The following is a 15,296-nucleotide window of genomic DNA, read 5'->3' as shown; positions in this document are numbered from 1 at the left end:
CTTGCATATTCAGTATGTTCTTTTCAAATAGCATGATTTAAACTCATATCTGCATCGTTGCATGTTTTTGTGAGGTAGATGGTTTCTTACTAAGCTTTAAGCTTACAGATTCTACTTTTCCTTATACTGCAGATAAAGGTAAAGGAAAGATGGAATAGCAGTGGAGGCTGGAGGACAATGCAAAGGATGGTGTGTGTGGCAGGAACTGGAATAAAAGATCCTCTAGGGATTTGCACCTACTATAGCATTTTACAGTTCATTAGTTTAGTTTTCGTGGTTTATGCACTTTTGAAATGCTAGAATGTTTAACTCATGGAAGATTGGTTTAAGTTGTTAGTAATTATGTTAGAATACTAGTTTTTATGTCATCTGTATGTTCCTCATGTAGTGTATAACTCATATGTGAGATTTTAGCACGAACAAGTGCTGAAATCAGAGTTCAGGGCTGAAATCAGAACTCTGATCGGTCTCCAGACCGATCAGGGTCTGGGCAGTGTCACTGGATCGGTCAGCCGACCGATCCAGACAGATACAGTAGGCTACTGTATCCTCCTGGATCGGTCAGCCGACCGATCCAGCACGATACAGTAGTGTTCCAGAGAGTTTCGGGTGCCTGGATCGGTCTGCCGACCGATCCAGCCACACCTGGATCGGTCTGCCGACCGATCCAGCCACACCTGGATCGGTCTGCCGACCGATCCAGTTGGGAACAGAACGACCGCAGCTGCGATCGATCTGTGGATCGATCGGCATGTTTGGTAGGTAGTTGGGAAGTTTAGTTTATAGTTCCTAGCTCAGTTGGGATGTCCAGTTTCCCTCCCCTAGCATGTGTACAACTCTTAGGTACACCTAGAACATTCAGATTAGTTTTTCAGAGATAATAGTTAGTAAAATTTTAATTAGCCCAGCTTTCCGCACAGTATAGTTCAGCATTAACTGTAGCGATTCGCCTTACAGCCTAGTACCCAGAAGGTGGGTCGTTACAAATACAGCTCCTGCTGTATTAGTTACATACAATCATGCATACACACAATAATGCCATTGATATGTCCAAGGGTCCAATCACATACAACATCTATAAGCCATAATAGTTGGAGTCTGCAACTAAAAAGTTAGCACTTCCTACTATTATCCTGCCTAAATTATGTTTGACATGTGTATAACCTATTTGAATTCTAAACACACAGAGGCAAACCCTAGCTCTGATACCAATTATTGGTTAGTCCTAAGAAAACGTGTCGATTCCACTATACAAAATTTTTTTGTACAAATGTCGAACCTTTCCTTAAATAACCTATTGTGTTCTTTAGAATTTAAATTAGGAATTACATACGGAACTTAACATCATTGATTCCAAATTTAACTTATTTGTTTTTAATAGTTTAGATTTGAATCGCAAGCGAAACTTAACACTATTGATTCAAATCCACCTATGTTATTAATTACATTAAATATTAATTTCCAAAATTGGCTTCCAGGACTACATGGCGAGGCACATGACCTTCTTGGATATGGGAGCAACCACCACCACCTAGACAAAGCCTTTTAAGGAAAGCTAATATTTAATTTCCTTAAATAACTCTAGGTTAACCAAAAATAACAATCGAATCATAAATTTGAAAACAAAGAAAACACAAACTCGAAAAATAAATTCGAAAAACTAGATCTAATGCCTCTTATGTTTGGAAATCTTACAAAAAGAAATAACTAGCATGATGCGGAAAACAATTGCTAATTATACCTTCTCTATGTAAACTAATGACCTCGAGATCTTTTGTCATATTCCTCACCTCGCCATGGACGTCATGTGGGCGACGATCCTCCAAGATGAACACCACCCAAAGAGCTTTCTTCTTCCTCCTCTAAAATCTAGCCACCACCACCAATTTAGGAACCAAAGAGAGCAAGGGAAAGGGAAGGGAAGAGATCCGACCATCATGAGAGAGCACAAGCAAGAGACTAGAATTAGATGCCTCCTCCTCCTTCTTCTTCTTCTTCTTCTTCTCCTTCTCCTCCTTCTTGTATCCGGCCACTTAAAGAAACCACAAGCAATATGTGGCCGGCCCTAGCATGATAAAGAGATAGGGGCCGACCCTAAAGAGGAGACTAGAGAGAAGAGAGAAAAAGAATTCATTAACCCATGAAGTCTCTCCTCCCCTTCTTTTATATTGCTTGCCCAAGGCAAATAAGGAAAAACTTTTTACAAAAATTAAAATCTTCCTCATGTTTTTCCTTTTCCCTTTTTATTTTTCCTTTTCTTTCCTCTTGATTGAATAATCACCAATCATAGATTAGTTTTAATTTGATTGGATGATGATTTAATCCTATTGGCCATCACCTTGCTTGGGCACCAAGCAAGGGTGGCCGACCCCTATAAGGAAAGAAAAAATATCTTTTGTCAAAATTTTTAAACTCTTATAAAATTTTACAAGCTCTATTTTAATTTCCTAAAGTGAATGTTAAAAAGGAAAGTTTTAAAAATTAAAACCATGTTTTAAATTTTAAAACTTCTCTTCTAAAAATTTCCTTTTTTAAGATGTTTTCAAAAATTTAAATTTTAAAACTTCTCTTCCTTTTTCTAAAACCATGAGGATGGTTAAAAAAGGAAAGTTTTAAAACTTTTAAATTTTCTTTTAAAACATGTGGCCTAATTCAAATATGGAAAGTTTTTAAAATTTAAATCTCTCTTTTAAAACTTATAGTTTTCTACAAAGAGAAGATTTTAAAAATTCAAAACACTCCTTCCTATTTGAAATATTGTGGCCGGCCTTTCCTATGCTTGGACACCAAGCATAGGGCCGACCCTCTTGAGGGGAGATGTGGTCGGCCATTTCTTGGTCACCAAGCAATGGACCGGCCCCCCTTCTTGGACACTAAGATGGGTCTTTCTTTGGATGGACTTGAGGGTTCAATGAGGCTACGACAGGGACCTAGAGGAGAAATTAGTTTTGGCCTTCCAATGAGCTTGAGTATCCCGTGTTCGCCCCGAACACACAACTCAAGTTCATCGATAATAACTCATTCAACTAGAGAGTTATTATCGCACTACCGCACCAATCCCAAATTACATTATGGGCTCCTTCTTATCATGAGTGTGTTAGTCTCCCTGTGTTTAAGATAACGAATGTCCACTAATTAAGTAAGTTACTGACAACTCACTTAATTAATACCTAGCTCCAAGAGTAGTACCACTCAACTTCATTGTCATGTAGGACTAAGTCCACCTGCATGGTTTAACAAGACAATCCTTATGAGCTCCTCTTGGGGACAATCTCAACCTAGATAACTAGGACACAGTTTCCTTCTATAATCAACAACACACACTATAAGTAATATCATTTCCCAACTTATCGGGCTTATTGAGTTATCGAGTTAAATCTCACCCAATGATAAGTCAAAAAAAAAAAATACTAAATATATGTGTTTGTTATTATATTAGGATTAAGAGCACACACTTCCATAACAACTAAGGTGTAGTTCTTTTATAAAGTCAATACAAAAAGAACTTACCTAAAATGGTCATACTCAATACACTTGGAGTGTATCAGTGTAATTTATTAGTTAAAATAAACTAATACTTAATTACACTACAACTTCTTCACTGGTTTGTTCTTTTCCATCTTAGTCACGAGCAACTATTTATAATTTATAAAGAACCGATAATATGATTTTCTGTGTATGACACCACACACCATGTTGTCTACTATATAAATTAATTGAACAAATTACATTTAACAAATAAATGTTGATATTGAACACTGTGATTCTTTATTTTTAAATAAATGTTTATACAAAAGCTAGGCTTTTAGTATACACTCTAACACGTCTATCCTGCTTGGATTTCCCTGAGAAAAGGAGACACAGTTAGAAGGGGTTGGACAAATCAAATTCAATTCTTTCTTTACCGATCTCCAATGATAGCTTGTGATTCTTTACATCAATGAGGGCTCCTGCCGTGTCGAGGAATGGTCTTCCAAGAATGATCAGGATTTTGGGGTCCTCCTTCATATCCATGATGATGAAGTCCGTGGGGATGACACAACCCCCCAATTCTACTGGCACGTCTTCCACTATACCCATTGGGTAACTACATGAATGGTCAGCCAACTGCAGTGCCATAGTAGTCAATTTAATGCTCTGGGTCCCAACATTTTGCACAGAGAGTACAGGAGTAGGCTGATACTAGCTCCAAAATCACAGAAGTCTCTCGGAATGAGTTCAGAGCTAATTTTGCACAGTATGGAGAAAATTCCTGGATCCTGAAGTTTTGGTGGGGAATTCGCCATAAAAAGAGCACTACAGCCCTCTGTCAATGCTATGGTCTCGAAGTCACCTTTTTGCCTTCTATTGGATAAGATTCCCTTTAATAATTTTGTGAACTTCGGCATCTGGTGCGGCGCATCTAACAATGGTACCTCAAAGCAAATCTCTTTAACCTTTTTCAAAAATCAGTGAAACTCTTCATCCTTTTGGGATGCTATAAGCTTCTAAGGAAACGGGATCATTTGACTCTGTGGGGTGGTCTGACAAGCTTCTCCAATCTTTTTAGTACCCTCTTCTCCATCCTTATTTTGAGTCTGATTAGGCATTAGGAGAGTGGGTTCCTTTTCTGAGTCAACCTCCATCTGAGTGATGATTTGAGGTTTTCCCACAGTACGTCCGCTCCACAGCTCAATGCGATTGCAATGTTCCACCGGATTTAAATCTGGTTTCCCTGGGAATGTACCCTGTGCTCTTTAGACAGGCTGAGCTATATGGGCTATCTGGCTGCCTTGCATCTTCTGGTGTTTTTCTAAGTTCTTCAACCTTTGAGTCAGTTGCTTGATTTCGCTCCTCATCTCCTTTTGCTCCGAGAGAGCTTCCTCAAGCATCTTTCCAATCCAAGACAGCTATGTAGGTTGCTGCTGTTGATGAGCCTGTTGTCCATGTTGGTAGGTCTGATTGGTCGGCCCCTGGTCCTGATTATTTCGGTATGAAAAGTTGGGGTGGTTCCTCCATCCAAGGTTGTATGTGTTGGAGTACGGATTGTTATGCCTCTGATTGTAGCCTGTTATTGCATCGCATTACTTAAGCTGGTTTATCTGTGCCTGCATTAGCCCAAGGGGGCAAGTATCTTGAGCGTGGTTTGTACTTCCGTAGATGTCGCAAGCACAGACTATTGCATTAGCTGTGTTGCTACCCATGGCTTCGAATTTCTTAGTCAGGGCGTCCAGCTTCGCAGACATGAGTGTGAATGCATCCACCTCAAATTTTCCTTACGCCTTCATCTAATTTCCTGAGAAAGCACCGCTATATCTTTCAGATGCCCACTAATGGTGGTTTAGTGCCACATTTTCTATTATCTCTTCAGCTTCATCAAGGCTTTTGTTCATCAGTGCTCCTCCTGCCACAGAATCCAATGATACCTTCGTGTGATAATTTATTCCATTATAGAAGGTGTGTAGGACCAGCCACTTCTCAAGGACATGATGGGGGCACTGTCTCTGAATGCTCTAGAACCGGTCTTAGGCTTCAAATAGGGATTCTGAGTCTATCTGCTTAAAACTGGCAATCAAGTTTCTCATCTGGGCAGTCTTGCTTGGGGGGTAGAACTTGTCTAAGAATTTCTGCTCAAATTGCTCCCAAGATGATATGCTATCTGCTTGTAGAGAATTCAACCACTGCTTGGCCCTGTCTTTCTGAGAGAATCCGAAAAGAAGCAGTCTCACCGATTCTCGAGGAACCTCATTCACCTTCATCATGCCACAAATTTCATAAAACAGCTCTAGATGATAATTCAGGTCTTCGTGTGGTCCCCCTCCAAATTTATTTCGCTGGACCATGTGGATTACTGCGGGCTTGATCTCAAAGTTGTCAGCATCGATGGGTGGTCTGGTGATACTGGATTGGACCCCTTGTGAATATGGTGCCGCATAATCTTTCAGTAGTTTATCGGCCATTCCTAAGGGTTCTTTTGCTGCTTGGAAAGCATTCTGTAAGTTCCTTCTCCTCAAAAAGGTCCTGTTAATCTCTGGATCTAATGGTAGCAGCTGTCCTGAACGGTTAGCTCTACGCATGTAGAAGAAAAGAGGACAAGATAGAAAATACGACAGCAAGAAATGAAAATGAATGAATGCAGTAAGGAAGAAGAGTGAATTTTTTTTCCATATGCAGAGAATAAAGAAAACAAAGCCTAGTCTAATCCAATATGACCTAGCTAGTGTTACGGACGCAATCCCCGGCAACGGCGCCAAAAACTTGTTACACTTCCGCAAGTGTACTGATTCGTCGTTAGTAATAAAAATATTGATCCCATAGGGACTGGCTATAAGCACTAGCATTCGCTCACTTATGGTTAGCTAGACCACCAACAGTCTTGATCAAGCTAAGGGAAAAGAAAGGTCGAGGGAGAGAGTCAAGAGTCGCAAGGTCGAAATATTACTTGGTGATGAGGAGTTCTAGGGGGTCGGTTTTGTCGTGGTAGTATTGACGTGTCTCAGTTTGTCTTATTCTCGCTGTCCTTATTTTTGCTATTGCCGGAAGCTAAGTGGGTATTCTTAAGAGCCAGAATAGGGTAATGCCCTAAGAAGTCCTGTCATGGTTTACCCTTATCACTAGGGCACCTCGGCAAATCTTGATGACATAACTCTAACTGGTAAATCAAGAATGGTGAGTAGAGCTAAGCCTGGTCTCTCGCTCCCTTGGGGAGAATTTGCCTTCCTCTCAAGGAGCTATCCTAGATGTCCGTGAACGGGTTACCCCTGTCACTAGGGCCCCTCGGGTGTATGATCTAGTGGTAATCCTCTACGAGGCTGACAAGTTCCCCACAATCAAAAGTAAACAATTAAAATTGAAACAAAGAATGAAGGTTCATCCAGCAAGTAGAAACACAATTCGAGTCTTACATCAATCCGTACCAGGACTTCTCCCTTATCGCAGAACAAGGGGATCTACTCCATGAATGCTAGAGAGATATCCGGAAACATAGTAAAGACAAACATACAATTCTCAGCAAGTAAGAAGGAATATGCTAATCAGGTGTCGAAGAGTGGCCTTCAGATCCAACTCTTAGCTTCTGGAGTCGATGTGGTGGCGGAAGTTTGCTGAACAGCGACCCAAAGTGGCATAGAATTGCTCCAAGATCATTTTCTCCCTGACGGCTCACCTCCTCCTATAAAAAGGGTTAATACCCCTTTTATAGCCTAGGTTTTGGCCGCGGCGGCACGGCCGTGCCCTTCGTTGGTTCGGTGCATGGCTGCACGGCCATGCAGCTTTGCACGGCCGTGTAGCCCTTGGGCTCTATCTCCTAGGGCACGGCCGTGCAGGGGTGCACGGTCGTGCAAGTCTCCTTCTCTGCCTGGGGTGGCACGGCCGTGCAGGGTTGCACGGCAGTGTCCTGACTGGCCGCTGTTGTGGTTGCACGGCCATGCAGGGTTGCACGCCCGTGTGCTCTTCCTCTCCTATTTGGCCACACGGTCGTGCAGGGTTGCATGGCTATGTCGTCTGGTTGGTTCTGGTGCATCAATGTCCTTCGTTCAAGCTCTGAAATCTTTCCTGTCAACATAAAACCAAACAAAGAGCAGATATCCAAACAAAACAATAGATATGATGAATACAAGATAAAAGATGCGATCATGTGAAAAATATATGTGTATCAGTCACATTAAAGTGCTCTAAAACATGCATAGAAGATCATAATATTTGCGCACATCACTTTTCATAGTTACACTTAGACTTTGTCAATCCATTGATTTGTTGTCTAGCTAATTCGCGTTGAGATATTCTTAGTGCTTATTCCAGTCCCTGTGGATATGATAATCTTTTATATTACTTGCGATATTTCTGTACACTTGCAGAAGTCAACAATACTACATAGATTGTTTAGTTTCTATCATCTATGTCAATGCTCTTGCAGAAAGTTAGATTGGCTAGTATCCCTAAGTATCACGTAGAGATGATCCCTGTGAAATCCTGTAACGATTAACCCCCCCTATCACTATGGCACCTCGGTAGATCACTGGGATACATATCTAGTAAAGAACAATAAGGATACGGGTAGATGTTCTGTACGGTTACCTACTTCCTTATGGAGGAATTGCCTCTTCTTTCAAAAGAATGTCCTAGATGTCTGTGAACGGGTTACCCTTGTCATTAGGGCCCCTCGGGTATACGATCTAGAGCACTCTCTTTATGAGAGTAGAAGTTCCTAAGGGATTGTCTCTCCTTTTGAGGGAACATCTTAGACGTTCGGAAAGGGTTACCCCTGTCACTAGGGTACCTTGGTCAATACGCTCTAAGGTATCCCCTTTGCGGGATCAACAATCCTCCACATCAATCAATCAAAGAATAGAAATATAAACATGTCACATAAGCATGAACAAGACACTGACAAATCATTGAATAGAAACACGGTGAATCTACATAGTTCTACATCTCCATCACATTACAAATACTCCCTAATCCTACAAGAGGGTGTCTACTGCATTATGGGGTAAGAACAACCCCAGAACAAAAAGAAAAGCATACTTACAACCCTAGAAGAAAAGGAAGAAGAGAGCTTGATGATTTCGATGTCTTGGGGGTGCTTCCTTGCTCCGGAGATGGACAGGATCGTGAAGAGACGGTGGTGGATGAAGCTCGACGGCTTTCCCCGAGGGGAGGGACGAAGTGTTAGTTAGAGCCCTAGAGCCAATCATTTGATGATTGTATTATGGACTTGTTGTATCATATTCTTATATAAATAAAGACATTTGTTTTTGGTTATTATACTTACTTGTATTGGTGCCAAATAAACTAAGTATAATAGCATCCTTGAGTAGAAGGTTCTCACCTATATCAATCGGTTAGTTGAACCGATAGTGAAATGATATAGGGAACACTACTCTTAATCATTCCTAGTCGAGTGTTAACATTCAGGGACAATGTTAATGCAATAAGACTAGCATGTAGGTCAACTCGATGACTTGATCTCACAAGTCATGGATATAGAGATATCAAGTTGACACATGGGTATGCATTAGAGAATGTATACTGAATGACCTGCCAAGAGAAAGTATCATGGATCGTTATATGAGTGTCATATACTTTCTCATGTGGCTATTAGTATAACTACTAGTCCTTGGACCCGAAGTCACCATGGATCCCTACATAAGGAGTTATGTACTTTGGTTTCGTCAAACGTCACCCGTAACTCGGTGGATTATAAAGGCGATTACTGGGTATGTAACGAATTATGCAGAGGGATGTGAGTGATGTAGATGGGATCTATCCCTCCTATATGACGGGAGTGACATCGATATTCTTGATAGAGTGAGACCACGAAGTGCATGGCCATGCCCAAATGAGCCAATATGAGATATTGAGCTCATTTGATTTAGTGAGTCTACTTGGAGATGAAGATTTAGATTGATTAGAGGATGACATGGTCTATGCCTCACATTGATCAATCTAGATGTCTTGGATAGAAGGACACTTGTCATATATTGTGAGGAGTCACAATTAGTAGTCACAAGGTGATGTTGGATCTCAACATTCTTGTAACTTGGGTAGTAATGATGTATTGCTAGATACCGCTCATTACTTATGCTCCTAAATGGGTTTAGGGGCATTGCCAACGTTACAAGAACCTATAGGGTCACACACTAAGGAAAATTAGATGGAGATTAGGTTCATATGATGAACTAAGAGGATTAGATTCATTTGATGAATCAAATTGGATTAATAGTAATCCTAATTGGGCTAATTGAGTTGGACTCAAGTAGATTCATGTGTTCAATGAGTCTAATTTAGATTATGACTCATTGAATCAATTTAATTAAATGAATTAGATTCATTATATTAAATTGACTTGAATTAAATGGTTGGATTAGATCAACCATGAGAGAGATTAAGTCAAGTTTGACTTGACTTGAGACGAAGATGAAGAGTCAAGTTTGACTTGACTTTATGCCACCTCATTGGTGAGTTGGCATTAAGTGGGCCAATGATTATGCTCCACATCATCATGGTTGCTTAAGTGGGATGCCACCTCATGGGAGTTACCAAGAGTTGTGACACTTGGCATTCCATGGAGGTTACTACATCTCTTAATGTGGCCGGCCACATCAATGGATGAATAAGTTTCATTTTGTGAGTAATTCTCATTCATTCCTTCATCTTCTTCCTTGCTCCAATTTTTCTATCGCTCTCCTCCATTCTTGGCCGAACACTCTAGGTGCTAGCACACATTTGTTTGGCTTCTCCACCTATTGTGTTCGTGTTGATACGCATAGAGAGTTGTCTACCTTGACAACTTGAGATCCGGCATCTCCTTGGACGAGCGGGATACGAAAAGGGCACGCATCAAAGCTATAAAAGGTTTCCTCTTTGTAAATCTATTGTAGATCTAGATTAAAAACTTGTACTCGTATTTTTCGAAAGTTTTATTCTTCGCACGGATCCGTGGCTTTGGGTTTCGGGGTTTCTGCGACGCGAAAAAGTGATTTTCGCGGCCCGAAAAACCCAACAGTGGTATCAGAGCCACGTGTGAAGTTTGTACGAGTTTAGTTTTTGTTTTCATGACAAAAATTTAGTACTGTAACATTCTGTAAATTTCTGATTTTTAGAATTTTTATGGGTATTTTTCTCCTAGAAGCGAAACACAAGTGTTTCGACACTTGTAGGCTTCGACTACCAAGAAGATTTTTCCGAAACGGCAAGGTTTCGCCCCAAAACTTTTTGGGACAGCGGACTAAGGTGCTTTTGGATCGCTTAGGGACACTCGTGATGGTTAGATAGCGGGTAGGGGCGCTGCCCCTGGCCCCACATGGGGATTCGTTCCGCGATTGCACCTAAAAACCGCTAAACGGGACCGCCGGGAAATTTTACTCGTAAAAATTGTAAAAATTAGTATTAAAACTACTGAAAATTATAGAAATTACATAATTTAGAATTATGTATAATTTGTGATAGTCATGGCCCAAAAGACCCAATCTGATTGGATTTGTGTTGTAATTCATATTACGACCTGCGCGGCGTTATTTGTGGTGTGCGTGTTGTACATTTGATTCGCTACCTACGCGTCGTGCCTTTCTCTATTATTTATTCTTGTTGTAAATTAGTTTAGACTCGAATGTAACTCGAGTTTCAAAATTGTAATGTACAAAATTGGAGTCGTGGAAGGTCCACTCGAGACGGAGTTACGAGGAGGGCGCGAGCAACATAAGGTTATCAAAGGGAGGAGCTTGAGAAGTTGTTGACCCTAGGTTGATCATCGTATCTTCTCATTGGCTTGAGAAGATCGTAGTAGGGTCATGACTAATCACAAATTAATTTAATTAATTGCTTGTGTATATGTGATGCATGATTAAGTAATTAATTAGTGTCTAACGATTAGATATAAGTCGTGCACATGATGCACCCTTTCGATTAGATTAGATCTATCGAGTATATGATACACATCATCATTTAGATTAGATCTAAATCACATCAACTCTAATGCCTACCGTGCCGTGATACCTATCACTATCTCGATCACATGTGTTGTTGAATCTGCCAAAACAGAGCAACACATATTATCTTGGTAGGGTACGGAGGGACAATCTTGGTCCCGCTTATCAACGCATGGGCGAATACAAACTCAATTAGATTAAGTATTCCTAGTTAACTCGGTTGGATCGAGTACAACTATAGGCATTCTTCCAATGGTTGGAAAGATAGGAAATAAATCACATTTATACTAATTCTTGGGCGTATTAGCCAAAGCTAACTCAAGTTTTAATATAACTGCAGATAATGATTCTATAAACAAGAGTTTACATAGAGATGTAATTGGTAAATCGTTACCTACCGATCATACTAAATCTTGGGTGTATTAACCAAAGCTAACTCAAGGGTTAGTATGATGTGGATCTTGTCCCACATGAATTATAGAATTCAGTGGGAGCATCATTTAGTTAAAGGCCTAATTAAATGATTTAAAAGAATATGATATTTATTTTCTATATTTTTCTGTTGTAGATAACCATGACGTCGAATAAGAACTCCTTCTCCCTGCGTTCAGCCCTTAAGAAGGACATGCTCAACGGAGCAAATTTCCTGGACTGGTACAGGAACTTGAGAATAGTTCTCACCCAGGAACGTAAACTGTACGTTCTGGAGTAGCCCATTCCGGAGGCTCCTCCTGCCAATGCCCGCGAGCTGACAAAGATGCTTACAAAAAGCATCAAGATGACACATTAGATGTGTCCAGTCTAATGCTCGCGACCATGAACTCTGAGCTTCAGAAGTAACACGAGTTAATGAGCGCTTATGATATGGTTGAACATCTTCGTCAACTGTATCAAGGACAAGCGCGACATGAGAGATTTGAGATCTCAAGGGCACTATTTCAGTGCAAGATGTCAGATGGGGCTCCCGTAGGCCCATATGTACTCAAAATGATTGGGTACATAGAAAACCTACAGAGGTTGGGATTCCCGCTTGGCCAAGAGCTAGCCACTGACCTGATCTTGCAATCCTTACCGGATAGATATAGTTAGTTCGTTCTAAACTATAATATGAACGAAATTGACAAGTCACTGCCCGAGTTGCGTAGCATGTTGAGAACTACTGAGCTGAACCTTATGAAGGCAAAGTCCCACTCTGTTCTGATGGTTCAGAAACACAAGGGCAAGGGCAAGCCGAAAGGCAAAGGAAAGTCCCAAGGCAAGGGCAAAGGCAAGGCACTGAAGCCTAAAGGAGGGGTCACCAAGGATCCTACCTGCTTCCACTGCGGTCAGACCGGGCACTGGAAGAGGAACTGCAAGGTGTACCTGGAAGATCTTAAGAAGAAGCGAAGTGAGACTTCCACTTCATGTATATATGTTATAGAAGTCAATCTATCTATTTCTTCATCATGGGTATTAGATATCGGATATGCTTCTCACATTTGTACTAATGTGCAGGCGCTGAGAAATAGCAGGGCATTGGCGAAGGGCGAGGTGGACCTACGAGTAGGCAATGGAGCACGGGTTGCTGCTGTTGCTATAGGAACTTATCATCTATCTCTACCCTCTGGTCTTGTATTAGAATTAGATGATTGTTGTTATGTGTCTGCATTAACTAAGAACATAATTTCAGTTTCTTGTTTGGACAAGAAAGGTTTCTCTTTTATTATAAAGGACAAATGTTGTTCTATTTATTTAAAAGATATGTTCTATTGTAGTGCACCTCTGATAAACAGACTCTACATTCTAGATCTTGAAAGCCCTATCTATAACATAAATACCAAGAGGTTCAAGTCAAATGACCTGAACCAAACCTATCTCTAGCACTGTCGCTTAGGTCATATATATGACAAGAGCTTATCCCAGCTCCATAACGATGGTTTGCTGGACTCATTTGATTTTGAAACTTATGAGACGTGCGAGTCATGCCTACTAGGCAAGATGACCAAGACTCCCTTTAGTGGGCACAGCGAAAGAGCGACTGATTTGTTAGTACTCATACATGTGGCCCTTTCAATGTCACTGCTAGATGCGGTTATAGGTACTTCATCACATTTACTGATGACTTCAGTAGATATGGTTATGTGTACTTGATGACACACAAGTCTGAATCCATTGAAAAGTTCAAAGAATTCAAGAATAAAGTACAGAACCAGCTTGGCAAGAGTATTAAGATACTTCGATCAGATCGAGGTGGAGAATACCTTAGTCATGAGTTTCGTGACTATCTAATTGAGTGTGGGATTCCATCCCAACTCACTCCTCCTGGAACACCACAGTGGAATGGTGTATCCGAAAGGAGGAATCGTACCCTATTAGATATGGTACGATCTATGATGAGTCACACAGATCTTCTGACATACCTTTGGGGCTATGCTCTTGACACGGCAGCTTTTATACTCAACCGAGTTCCATCCAAGGCTGTGATAAAGACACCATATAGGATATGGACTGGGAGAGATGCTCAGGTGTCTTTCTTGAGGTTTTGGGGTTGTGAGGCTTACGTTCGATGTCAAGTCTCAGACAAGTTAGGACCCAAATCCGACAAGTGCTACTTTATTGGATATCCCAAGGAAATTAAGGGATATTACTTCTACATTCCCAGTCAGCACAAGGTAGTTTGTAACGCCCGCCCTCCCTGCTAACCCTAAGGGACGGGGCTACGATACTCTATGTACAAAATATTTTTTTTTTGTTTTAAAACAGCGGAAGACTTAAAATAATTCTCTTAGTTTAATAAAAACTTTTCTTTTGTTTTCCCTTTCATCAAATCCGAACTACACTATCATGGCCTCAATAACATGATATCAAAATTAGTGGAAACATAACATCAAGTCACACATACGGTACTACAATTCATGATACCAAAGCATAGTTCATTAAAAGTTTTTTTTTTAAAGAAGGTTCTTATTTGGTTGCCTAGCCACTGCCAAACACATCTCCTTGCCTCTCCTGCTGCTCCTCTAGCTCATCCAGCTTTTTCCTTTATCTGTGGTACAAGGACAGTAAGCTGTGAGCACTCATGGCTCAGTAAGTTCCTTTCCTACTCACTAAAACCGAAAATAATAGTATAATCAAAGAATGTCTCAACATGGCATCATTTCAACTAGTCATGACATAATGTGACATACTCTTTTAAGTATATCATGCAACATGAAGAAATCATAACTAGTCATGGCATATCATAGCGTAAAGCATAGCATGAAGCATAACATAATCGTATCTAATCATGGCATATCGTCATAAGGAGTCATGGCATATCCTACACATGGACATATCATGGAACATAACATAATCATATCTAACCATGGCATATCATAAATCATCATAAGGTATATGCAATATGATATTGAAAAACATGTATCCGAAAAACATGTGTATGTCTCATGATCTTTAAAACTATTTCTTCTTACATATATACTTGAACATAATCTCAACTTAAAGGGGATCCCGGCTATGTACCACTTACATATTGCGCGCAACCTATGTAGGTCCAAGGTAGCAAGTCTTGAACCCTACAAGGCAACATACTAGGCCCGAGTCTTACTCCATCGACCTAGGGGCACTTAGGAGCCCATCCCTAACGAGGCCCGAGTCTTATTCCATCGACCCCGGGGCGCTTATGGAGCCCACCCTTGGTACAGGCCATATAAAGTAAAGTACATGTCATACTTATACATATCATACATCATAAAAGTATGCATCACTTAGGCACACATTATATCATAAAAGTATGCATCACTTAGGCATACATCATGTCATAAAAGTATGCATCCCTTAGGCATACATCATACCATAAAAGTATGCATCACTTCGGCATACATCATATCATAACAATATGCATCACTTAGG

At 40.6% G+C, this 15,296-nt stretch overlaps 1 non-coding gene across 1 annotated transcript; it reads left to right on the top strand.

The window, feature by feature from the left end:
- The first annotated feature begins 5,460 nt into the window (after nt 1-5,460).
- LOC121973961 lies at nt 5,461-5,567 on the top strand. The gene has a single exon (XR_006109861.1). It is a non-coding gene; the product is annotated as a small nucleolar RNA R71 (small nucleolar RNA).
- Nucleotides 5,568-15,296: the final 9,729 nt, after the last annotated feature.

Source organism: Zingiber officinale, chromosome 4A, assembly GCF_018446385.1.
Source record: "Zingiber officinale cultivar Zhangliang chromosome 4A, Zo_v1.1, whole genome shotgun sequence".
NCBI lineage: Eukaryota > Viridiplantae > Streptophyta > Magnoliopsida > Zingiberales > Zingiberaceae > Zingiber > Zingiber officinale.
Note: the sequence above shows the minus strand (reverse complement) of the source record. Positions and strands in the feature narration are given on the sequence as shown.